Source organism: Crinia signifera, chromosome 2, assembly GCF_055691185.1.
Source record: "Crinia signifera chromosome 2, ASM5569118v1, whole genome shotgun sequence".
Taxonomy (NCBI): domain Eukaryota; kingdom Metazoa; phylum Chordata; class Amphibia; order Anura; family Myobatrachidae; genus Crinia; species Crinia signifera.
The window spans coordinates 171,044,004-171,056,031 of NC_139218.1; the positions used below are offsets into that span (position 1 = coordinate 171,044,004).

At 43.9% G+C, this 12,028-nt stretch overlaps 1 protein-coding gene across 1 annotated transcript in view; it reads left to right on the forward strand.

Annotated features, from left to right (window-relative positions):
* Positions 1–12,028, forward strand: part of CACNA1S (calcium voltage-gated channel subunit alpha1 S) — a 761,524-nt gene that overhangs the window by 106,947 nt on the left and 642,549 nt on the right. The window lies entirely within an intron of this gene.

Here is a 12,028-nt window from a genome sequence, read left to right on the forward strand (position 1 = left end):
TTTTTAATGTGCAGCTTGTATAATGCTAAATAAACAAACAGGTGTAAGGAAAATACAAAACATTGGGGAAACACTGGCGCTGTGTCTAACACTCGATGTAGTAGATATTCTGACTTCCTACTTTGGTGTTGGTCAGCAGTCAATCAAATGAAGGTGACTCTCAATCTCGCAGGTGGACAGACACTTACTTAAAAGTTCTGACCCGCGTGCACATAATGGTATCTTTACCAGCTTCTACTGCATACAGGCATAAGAGGAACACTGACACTTATTTATTCAGTCTCGCGTTCACGTAGCAGGTAATTTTAAATCCACCGACACGATATCTCTTAGTCAGGGGGAACAGGTTTATTCATGCACACGGTAAAAAGACCACACAGGAATATGTACAGATGATAGGAAAAGTCCCAAGGCGCTATCAGTCGTTGCAGCCACAAACCAAAATGGAGAACCACAGGGCAATCCTCTCTAGTAGATATTTCGGAACAAATGAAGGTCTGATGGCGCTGAACTTGTGTGTCCGTGGAATATAATCTCGTAGTGTAGAGATATGAAAAAATTAAAAATAAACCAAGTGTAAGGTGATGTCAAGGTGGAGATGCTTTTTTTTTGGGGTGGGGAAAGAGCACTCAATGGGGAAATTCGTACCCAAAAAATGTATCACATATAATTCAAATTACGTTGTTTACGCCATCAGGTGTTCATGCGAGAAATTATATATTGGGAAGACCAAAAGAAATCTGAAAATTCAACTCGCCGAGCATGTTAGAAATATTAAAAGAGGCTTTAAGGAACACCCATTTTCTTTACATTTTTTGGAAGTTCATAACAGCTCCATTAAACATATTACAGGCGTTTGGGGCCTAGAGGCCGTGAAAAGTAATTGGCGGTACAATAATAGGGACGTTTGCCTCGCTCAAACAGAGATTAGGTGGATTTTCAACCTGTCCACCTTATCTCCTGGTGGCCTAAACCACGAATTTGAACTTAAATGGTTTTAGTAAAGTCTTTGATATTTTTTGTAATTCTTTTGCTCTCTGTATTTGAATTTTAAAAAATAAGTATATTTGTTTTTTAACTGTACTGTACTGTATATTATTGTATATACTTTTTGTAAATGGAGGAAGCACTTTTTTAAATTCCCATTTCTTTTTTCAGATGGGGACGCTTTAATATGTTGCACTTTCCTATCATATAGGATTCACTGTGCACCATCTCCGTTTTCAATTATATTATTATTTACTGCCCAGGTTTTCAATAGTATTTGGATTATACCTATAGGTGCCCGCAAACACTAAAAAATATGTTACCCGCATTAAAAGGTTATTTAGACTGGATGCACACCTGCTTTCCGGCTGTGCGTTTCACAGGCCGGAAGCGGGATGCCTCAATTACGTGACACAGAGGGGTTGTCACAACACGGCGGTCACGTATACTTACGATCAGCTGACTTCCGGCTGTGCGTTCCACTGCGGCAGGTAATGGCGCAGATTTCATCAAATACAGCTGATTTAGATCTGCTGCTTCGTATGGGATATATGTCGACCATGCGCCGGACTAAGGAGAGCATCCCTAATATGTAGGTATCGCTCATTATCATGTTATAAACTCCGACACGCAATTAGCGTGACCCGGAAGTGCTCCCTCCATACTGATACTTAAACACTGCCTGTTCACTCACTATCTACCTTGAAAAGGGCGGCTGTGACCGCTGAAACATGTTGACAAATAAGTGAGTGTTTTTATTCGATTTTCATTGTATTTACTGTACTTTTGGACCATCTGTGTGTGGCTATTGGCCTATTGGTCACATAGCAGCTGCTCCAATATTAAATTATTTGGTACTTGTATACTATCACGGCTCCCATAGCATGCCATCGCATGCCATATGTAATGGCATGCGATTTTACCGGGTTTTTTATGCATTTGTGAGAAAAATTGCATGCCATCGCATCGCATACGATCGCATGCGATGCCATTTTTCACAAAAATCATGGACATGTGTTTAAATCATGTAAAATGCACCCCAAATGTCATTTTTCACACTGTATCACCCCCACTATCAACGCCAATCCGAAGCGTGGGCGAGCGCTCCGAGCCCGCGAGGGGCGGCGGTACGCGTCCTATGACCTTTTCATACCCCCACTATCCACGTCAGCATGGAGTTGAGAATAGAAAGTGTGGCGAGCACAGCGCGGATACCTTCACAGGTATCCGTGTCCCCTCACGGGCTTCACAGGTATCCGTCTCCGCTCGTCACGCTTCGGGCTCGGTGGCTCGCTGCACTCGCCACACTTTCTATTCTCAACTCCGCGCCGACATGGATAGTGGGGGTATTAAAAGGTCATAGGACGCGTACCGCCGCTACGCTCGCCACGCTTCGGGTTGGCGTTGATAGTGGGGGTGATACAGTGTGAAAAATGACATTTGGGGTGCATTTTACATGATTTTAACACATGTCCATGATTTTTGTGAAAAATGGCATTGCAACGCATCGCATGCGATCACATGCGATGCGATTTTTCCCTGTACGATGCCCATCGTGGGAGCCGTGATATATACAAGTACCAAATATTTTATTGAGTCCGGTCCTCCTCCTTTTTTTGCATATACCTCTGCATTTGAGGTTCACACTTCTATTGGAGAAAGAGGGACCTGGCTTTTAAAAGAAACCTGCCCATTCAGTGAGTATGGTAGGCACCCATTTTGGCTGCTGAAATTGTTACTTTTGATGTGCTGACAAAGATACCTTTATATGCGTTAATGCTCCTGTTCATTCAGTGAGTACGGTACGCCGTCTGGATACTGTCTTCCATCATTGGTATTGTCTTCTATGTTTTCTGCACTGGTGGACCCATAAAGATACCATTATATACTTATAACACACCACTATTTAGTGAGTTTGGGTATGAATTTCCCCATTGAGTGCTCTTCCCCCCCCCCCCCCCCCAAAAAAAAAAAGCATCTCCACCTTGACAGCACCTTACACTTGGTTTATTTTATTTTTTTCATATCTCTACACTACGAGATTATATTCCACAGACACACAAGTTCAGCGCCATCAGACCTTCATTTGCTCTGAAATAGCTTGTATAACGCTGCATGGACACAGAGCAATCACAGACAGAACTTCTGACCGCATACTATGGGTGCAGTACACACAAACATTGCTAAAGGAGAGAAAAATTGATTTTCATTATTTTTTAGTTTAATTTCTTAATTTTTTTAAAATGCATAGCTTGTATAACACTGTGTGGATGCAGAACAATCACACATGGAACTTATGGTGTATACTATTGGGGTGCAGTATACACCAACAAATAAAGAACAACAAAATTGTAAAATTTATATTTATATTGTATTTTTTTTTAATGGATGGGGCTTGTATAACACTGTGTGGACCGTGGAGGCAGATCAATCACACACGGAACTTGTTCTGCTTCTGACAGTAGTAATGTATATGGTGTATTGGTTTGCAGTGCAGCACACCACACACCCCAATGAATTTTTTTTTTTTAAAGCTTACTGATATCCTGCCTGTGCACTACTGTACCCCTCTACACTGACTGACAGCCTGCCTAACAAACGACCAGTACAATTACTGCAATATAATTAAGTGTATATATATATATATATATCTAGAAAAAGGCAGAGAGAAGGGCCTCATGGTGCAGTATCACACATACAATTTATTGTTCAACAATAAAATCCAAGTTACAGATCACATGAAGACTCGTACCATAATAAAAAGCACTGTGGGCTGGGTACCACAAGGTTTAAAACACACACTTTGCGCAGATACTGGAGTCCACAGGAACACGCCGCCGTGCTGGCATGCAGGGAAGCGTCCAGGGATGACCAGGATCCAACGTCAGCAGTGAGGTGGGAGGGAGCGTAGTAGGCCATACATACGCTCTAGGTGTTTAAATAGCACTGGTGCTGTCACTCAGACTAGCGCTCGGCTATTCCTATTGGCCGCTAAGTTTGTCTGGGCGTGGGTCACAAAGACATCACATTGACCGCGGCAGCCAATAGGTGTGCGGGGGCCAGAACGGATGGGTGTAGCTACAGTGTAGACGGTGTCAGAAGGCACGTCCAACCTGTTGGCACGTAGCGCCCATGACGTGTGACGTGTCAAATGACAAGGTGATACCGTATATACTGAAGAAGGCGGAAGTATACCCTGTAAATACATCAAAAAGGGGTGCGCACCTGTGCTCGAGTTCCCAGCTAATACCGAGTGGACTGTATAATAAGAAAGCCTCAGAATATAATGAATGACCAGAGGCACGTAAAATAAAAGTTTTACCGTAAGCACAGGTGGTCACCCTAACTAGATTTATATGGGCATTGTATGCACCGGTAGTTTTATATACACCGAGCAGAGGATGGAATCTTATCGGGCTGCCCAAAAAAATGAAAAGATAAAAAAATTAATTAAAAACTGTATGCACAGACAATGCAAAGCACAACCTAGACAAATCCAGCCAAATGGGGAAAATAAAAATGGGAATGAAAATAGTAATAGCAAAGTCAATATAATAATAATAATGGAGAAAATAATAAATTATTATTAAGGGGACCCTCGTGGTGCCCAATGCGCTGTGCTTGAGCAGTTCCGCCCCGGACTTTACAAATACAATACTAGACATGCATATAAAAACATTTTCTACACACATATATATATAAAAAGACAATTTTTTTTTATAATAAAAGAGGAAGCATGCAAAATAATACACAGACTTTTTAAATGGTGAGGTTATATTACTGATACCCCTTTTCCACTAGCAAATTCTACCCGGGTTTTTGCTGGAGGACGCGCACCGACACGGGTTTTTTGTCAGTGTGAACGTGTCCTTTTCACAAAACACGGGTAGAGAGACCAGGGAATTCTACCCTGGTATCTACAGGGTAAAAACGGCAATGACACGGGTCTGTGCGCAGTGTAAACGCACATTACCCGTGTTTTAGATCCGGGTAACACTCTGAGGCCGGTAATTGGTTCTTCAGGGGCACCAGAAGATGATGTCATCTGCTGGAGACGCGCTGGAAGACGCTGGGAGACGCTGAGCACGAGGAGGCTTCCCAGCAGCAGCTCCTCCGGCGCTGGCCACAAGCAGCCATCGCAGCACATTGCCTACGCTGGGCACAAGCAGCCATCGCAGCACATTGGCCACGCTGGGCGCAAGTAGCCATTGCAGCACATTGCCTCCTACCTACGCTGGGCACAAGCAGCCATCACAGCCACAATCCCTGCGACACTAGGCCCAAGCAGCCATCACAGCACATTCCCTACAACGCTGGGCACAGCAGGTATTTGAACAGCAAAACATGTCTAGCCATAGTTAGGCAGACAGTGAGATAAGAGAGCTGCTTAATATTCGGGTAGAGGAAGAAATAAGAAGACAGATGACGGGAACAGTAAAGGATACCTTTGTCTACAAGAACATATCCCTTATACTGGCCGACGGAGGCATAAAAAAAACACAGCAGCAAGTGGTCAACAAATTAAAGGCACTAACGCAAGCAATTTATGAAAACACACGACCATAATCGTAAGAAAAGTGGCGTAGGACGTATTGATTGGCCATGTTATGAGCTATGCTACAGTGTCTTTGGCAAAAGTGCCCTAACTAATCCCATCGCACTATCATCATCCAGCTGTGCCAATAGTCAGATGTCAGTAGAGGAGGACCATGCCGAAACACAGCACAGCCTCCCCAGCTCACAATGTGGACCACCATCCCCGCTGCTCGTATCTGACTGCAGTTTGGAAGAGTCAAGCATGAAGGATGATTCCGTCAGCGCTGTACTAAATGAGGAGGTAGAGGCTTCTCAGCCGGAGACTTCACAGGCACCCAAGTCGCCGGAGATTTGCCAGGCACCCAAGCCCACAACTTTGCGCTCCAATAGTAAGTATTAAATTTGCACACAGACAAGCACATACACAGACATTATGTAGTGGTGTCAAAACTATCACACTTCAAGCTCCTTTGGTACTACACATCCTAGCATGCTATGTCATAGTTGCTGCAGTAGTCCATACGTAAGACCAAAACTTATGTTAACATATGGTGGGATGTGTGGATAGTTTAATGGCAACCTAGAACACTATTACACCTTAATACCTTTAAACTGTGTTTGAAAAAGGATTGAAAACATAATGGGTAATGGATAGGTAGTGTGCATGTGCCGGAAGGCCGCAAACATGTGTTGGTTAAACTATGCAATGTTTATATATGATCAGTGTGTAACAAATCATTTTTTATCCCTTTCACAGTCTATAACGTTCCCAAAAGAAAGCCGAAACCAAACAGAACAGAACAATCGGTGAGAGCAATGACAACGATTATTCTGGAACATCTACGTGAGGCGGATAGCGATTTGAACGCTCATGAAGATGCAAGAATTGCCCGTTTTTTAGCATCTGAAAAAGAAATGCATGATTCTTTTATGTCACAAATAGCGGATATGCATGAGAGGCAGATGACATTGTTTGAGCGTATGTTTAGCCGTATCCCTGCCAATACACAAGCACCACAAAAAAGACCACACACAAGTGCCATATGGCCAGTACAACTATGACCATGCTCAGTATCCTAACACATCAATCCCACAACCCGAACAATATCGGGTTTATAGGCAATTGAGTTAGGCCTGTTGTTGCTACAGCAATGTTTGTATGTATCTTTTCAGGTTGTTAGGTTTCTGCACAATGTAGGTAGAGAAGCCAAAGTTGGCCCAGTTGGTACACATTTTTTATATATAATTTTAAAATACATAACAAGTCCATATTACAGGTACAGGTAGTATAGGGCACATGTATAAGATATATATATACATAGAAGGGCAAGTAAAGGTCGCAGTACTAGGGTGCTCATTTTTTTTATTTAAAAAAATATATAGTATATATATATATATATATATTTTTTTTTTTTTTCCTACCTCAAGGATGTACGTTCTTAGGCCTGAAATAATTAGGCCCACGTGATAACTAGAATGGCCATAGCAGAGGGGAAGATGTATGGAGCAGTGATAGTGCTTTAGGCCCTCCTATCAGCTCCAAACTGTTAAGTGTATGAAGGGTTTCTGGAGGGACAGTTTGGAGCTGATAGGATTGTCAATTTATGACTCCCCCCCCCCCATCACTGCGTCATACATCTTCCTCCCTCTTGTGTTCTCTTTGCACTTATATTTTTGCACTAATAAATGTTTTCCAAGCCATTTTGTACCTGTATGTCAAGTTTTGAAAACATACAAGAAAGTTTTTTGACATGTTTTATAATTATACTTCAAGTATACAAAAAATGAATAAACACAAACTGTTCAACCAGCAATATTTCTCTGTGTCCCCTACTGCAACATTGATGTAAGGTTTTGAGTTATTGTGGCTCTTATCCGCTCAGCGGCAATGCTATGCACCCCCTCATAGCCTGCTGCATCATGTACGTTTCCCAACAACTCCTGGTCCAGCACATTCCACTCAGGAAGAAAGTTTTTCTTTTGCAGCTCACATATATTGTGCAGAATGCAGCAAGCTGCGACAATATCTGGCATGATTTTTAAGTCCACATCATTCCTCTTCATGAGGCAACGCCAGCGTCCTTTTAATCGGCCAAAAGCATTTTCAACTGCCATACGGGCAGAACTGAGGGCATGGGTATATGCAATCTGTTGTGGCGACAGTTGAACATGCTGGGTGTAGCCCTTCATCAGCCAGTGCTGCAAGGGGTAGGCTGCATCACCAATGAGGTGGACCGGAATTTCCACACCATCAACAGTCACCGATTTCTGTAAAAAGAATTATATTTATTCCTGGTTCAAAACATAAATGTTGGTTTGTGGGTGAACATAAAGTGTAGGGTACAAATTTCTTACCTCTCTAGGGAACAGACATCCACCTAGCTGGTCCTCCGCAATACTGTACAGATCTGAATTGGCTAGCACCCTCGCATCATGTGACCTACCGGGCCAACCTATGAACACATCTGTAAAACTAAAAAAAATGGTATATTACATATTGTTCCTCCAAAGAAAATGCCCACCCTTACAAAAAAAATAGTAAACTATTGCTTACCAGTATTTATGGTCCACTACAGCTTGCAGGACAATAAAATGCCACCCCTTGCGGTTATAGTAGTCTGCGGGGTTATCACGGGGGGCAATGATGGGAATGTGGGTACCATCGATTGCTCCACCACACTGAGGATATCCACGCCTCTTGAATCCCTTGACAGTGTCCTCTAGCCGCTGTCCTTGTGGCAAGGATATAAAGCGCTGGTATAGGGTTTTCAGCAATGCCCGTGTGACTTGGTATACAATCTTGCACACTGTGCCAATTCCTACACCAAATAGACAAGAGAGTGTTCTATACTCTCCAGGGGTAGCGTACCACCAAATAGCAATTGCTAACCTCCTGCTGGGCTCAATAGGCTTCCTGAACTTGGTGGTCTGCTTCGTGATGGCAGGGGACAGTAGTTCCAAAATATAGAAAAATGTAGCACGGGACATTCTGAAATGTGCCATCCACTGCTCATCCTGGAAACTTAGAACTGTCTGCATGAAAGCCTCCCCATGTCTGCGATCTCTCATCCACATTCTTCTGGTTGGTGCAGTGCTCATTTGCAGGATGGTGGAAACACTCGCTGATAACAGCACTCTCCTCCTCCGCAAATAATGGCGACGAGCACTCTCCCTCTCCGCAAATAATTGGGTCCTCCTCCTCCAGCGCAGCAGTAGGTAGCAGAGTGTTATAAGCTGCATCAAGCTGTCCATGGCAGAATAGTACAGCAAAATACTGCAAAATGTCTGCAAGCCCAGCATAGACACAGCTACTCTCTCAGACTCCATTGCTGCAATGCTGTTAGAAAACCCCACCCACCACCCCTCCCCTTTGTCCCCTTTGTGACTTCAAACTGGTTTGGACTGGAAAAAAGCTATGTCTTGTGGGCATTCTTGGGATTTTGCAAAGTTTACCCGGGTTTAGTGTAAAAGGCTCCGACACGGGTATAACACGGGTCTGTGCGCAGTGTGAACAGTGTTTTTACCCGTGTCTTACACGGGTATGATCCGTGTTCAAAAACCCGTGTTTAACATGGGTTTCAGATGGAAAAGGGGTATGATTGATGAATGGGGTTATCTCGTAACCTTCATTTAACCCAACAGGGGTCAGGGTATTAAGTCTTAAAATCCATGTTGTCTCACGTTTTAATAAAAGTTTTTCATGGTCCCCGCCCCTTTTGTTTCTATGTACTAGCTCGATGCCCTTAAAGGTGAGCGACCTTGGATCACAGTTGTGGGCCTCCTTATAGTGCCTCGACACCCTATGATTGAGCACCCCATGTCTGATGTTCCGGAGGTGCTCTAAAATTCTAATTTTAAGGCACCTCTTAGTTTTACCTATATATTTTAACCCACAGCCACATATTAAAAGGTAGATGACCGACATAGAGTTACAGTTAATAAAATCATTAACCTTCAAATCTGTTCCATCAATGGATGGCCCTTTTCTCATGTGTGGACACACTTTGCAAAGGGAAAGCATCCTTTTAGGCTTAGAAAGGTTTCAGAGGGGCCTCTTGTCTCGATGTTCTCTAATTGGTTCTTTGACGCAAGGGTCTTGATGGTTTTGGCCCTTCGAAACACCATTTTGGGTACATCAGAAATGTGCCCCTTCAAAATGGGGTCTAGCTTGAGAACACCCCAGTGTTTCCTAAAAATACCCCTCAGTTCTTTTTCATGGGTACTGTACTGGGTAATGAACATTGCATGACTATTGGTATTCAAGGCGACAGGTTGTTCAGCCCTTTTGGGTTGAAAAAGTTGTTCACGATTCAGGGCACGTGCCCTTCGAAGGGCCCCCTGAATAATACTTACAGGGTAACCTTTTTCAGTGAATCGCTTCACATAAACCAGGGATTGTTCTTCAAAGACTAGTGGACACGAACAGTTTCTTTGAAGCCGTAAAAACTGTGAGTATGGGATGTTATCCTTCCAGGCCTCAAGATGGCAACTGGAGTACTCAAGATAACTGGTCGCGTCCACCACCTTGAAGAACGTGGAGGTCTGGATTTTTCTTTGGATAGGGAAATCCTTCACATTCAATGTGATATCAAGAAATTCAATCTTGGTTTTATTAAAAGATGATGTGAATTTTAAATTGTAACAGTTGTTGTTCAAATTATCAACAAAGGACTCAAAAAGGGTTTGATCACCATTCCATATGATGATAATGTCATCAATGTACCTCTTAATTAGAACGATGTTACTAACCATGTCACCAACCAAGGTATTGGTCTCCCATTCCGCCATATATAAATTGGCAAGACTTGGCGCACAAATGGTGCCCATAGCCGTGCCACAGGTCTGGAGGAACCAGTCCCCCAGAAACTCAAAATAGTTGAATTGTAGCACGAACTTCAGACAATCACAAATTAACTCCCTTCTGACACTTGAAGTGTTTGCATCGAGGCTCAAAAATTTTCGCACTGCTTCGATGCCCATGTCGTGAGGGATGCTGGTAAAGTAGGCCTGCACGTCAATGGAGGCCAGGCAAAAACCCTCTTCCCACTCCACACTGTCAAGTATTTGTAGTAAGTGTGAAGAATCATGGACATGGGTTTCGATACTCGGAACATACTTTTTAATAAAAGTGTCGACATACTCTGAGATACGACAAGTGAGTGAGCCCGCCCCGGCGAAAATGGGTCGTCCGGGGGGGGGGCACCACCCCTTTGTGTTTCTTAGGCAGGTGGTAGAATGTGGCCAGGTTGGGTGTGGTGTTAAAAAGATATTTAAATTCATTACTACAGATGATTTTTTTCATTAAGCCCTCTCTTTAGGAGTACTTCAAGCTTGGTCAGGTACTCATTGGTTGGGTCACTGGCCAGTTTTGTATATGAATTTATGCAGTTTATAGGCCTCTGCCACATAAACCTCTCGGTCAAGCAACACCATCCCTCCGCCTTTATCGGCGTTCTTAATAACAATGGATTTGTCTTTCTGCAGACTCTTTAATGCGACCATTTCTTTATGGCTCAGATTGGTTTTTTTTTATATCTTTTTAATTTAGTTTTGAAAGATCCTTTTTAACTAATTCTGTGAATAGATCAATATAGGGCCCACGTGACTCCAGTGGATAAAACGTAGGGTACTTGTTTCCTAGCACGGCCACAATCGCGGGTAATTTTTAGTGGTCTGCGATGCGACCGACGCGATGCCCGCGATTTCCCATTGAAATGCATTGAAAAAGTCAAAATCGCGTCGGTCGCATCGCATGCGGCCAAAAAAAGCATGAGATGGTCCCGACCCGATGCCCGAATTTCCCATAGGGAACAATGTAAAATGCCTCAATTTACCCAAATCAACATAGGGAACAATGTTTAATGGGCCAGAAACCCCCCCAAAAAACCCTGAACAGTGAAATAGCCCCCCAAAAATAGTTAACGCCACCCCACGATCAACGTGAACCCGAAGCGTGGCGAGCGCCGCCGGTATGCGTCCTCCGACCTTTTCATACCCCCACTATCCACGTCGGCGTGGAGTCGAGAATAGATAGTGTGGCGGGCGCAGCGAGGATACCTGTGAAGCCCGCGAAGGGACACGTTTACCTGTGAAGGTGTCCGCTCGCCACGCTTCGGGCTCGGTGGCTGCTGCACTCGCCACACTATCTATTCTCAACTCCACGCCGACGTGGATAGTGGGGGTATGAAAAGGTCGGAGGACGCGTACCGCCGCCCCTCGCGGGCTCGCTGCGCTCGCCACGCTTCGGGTTCACGTTGATCGTGGGGTGGCGTAAACTATTTTTGGGGGGCCATTTCACTGTTCAGGGTTTTTTTGGGGGGTTTCTGGCCCATTTAACATTGTTCCCTATGTTGATTTGGGTAAATTGAGGCATTTTACAATGTTCCCTATGGGAAATCGCGGGCATCGCGTCGGTCGCATCGCATGCGATTTTTTAGCCCGCATGCGATGCGACCGACGCGATTTTTCTACCTACGGTGCCCGAGATCATGATCGCTGTGGCCGT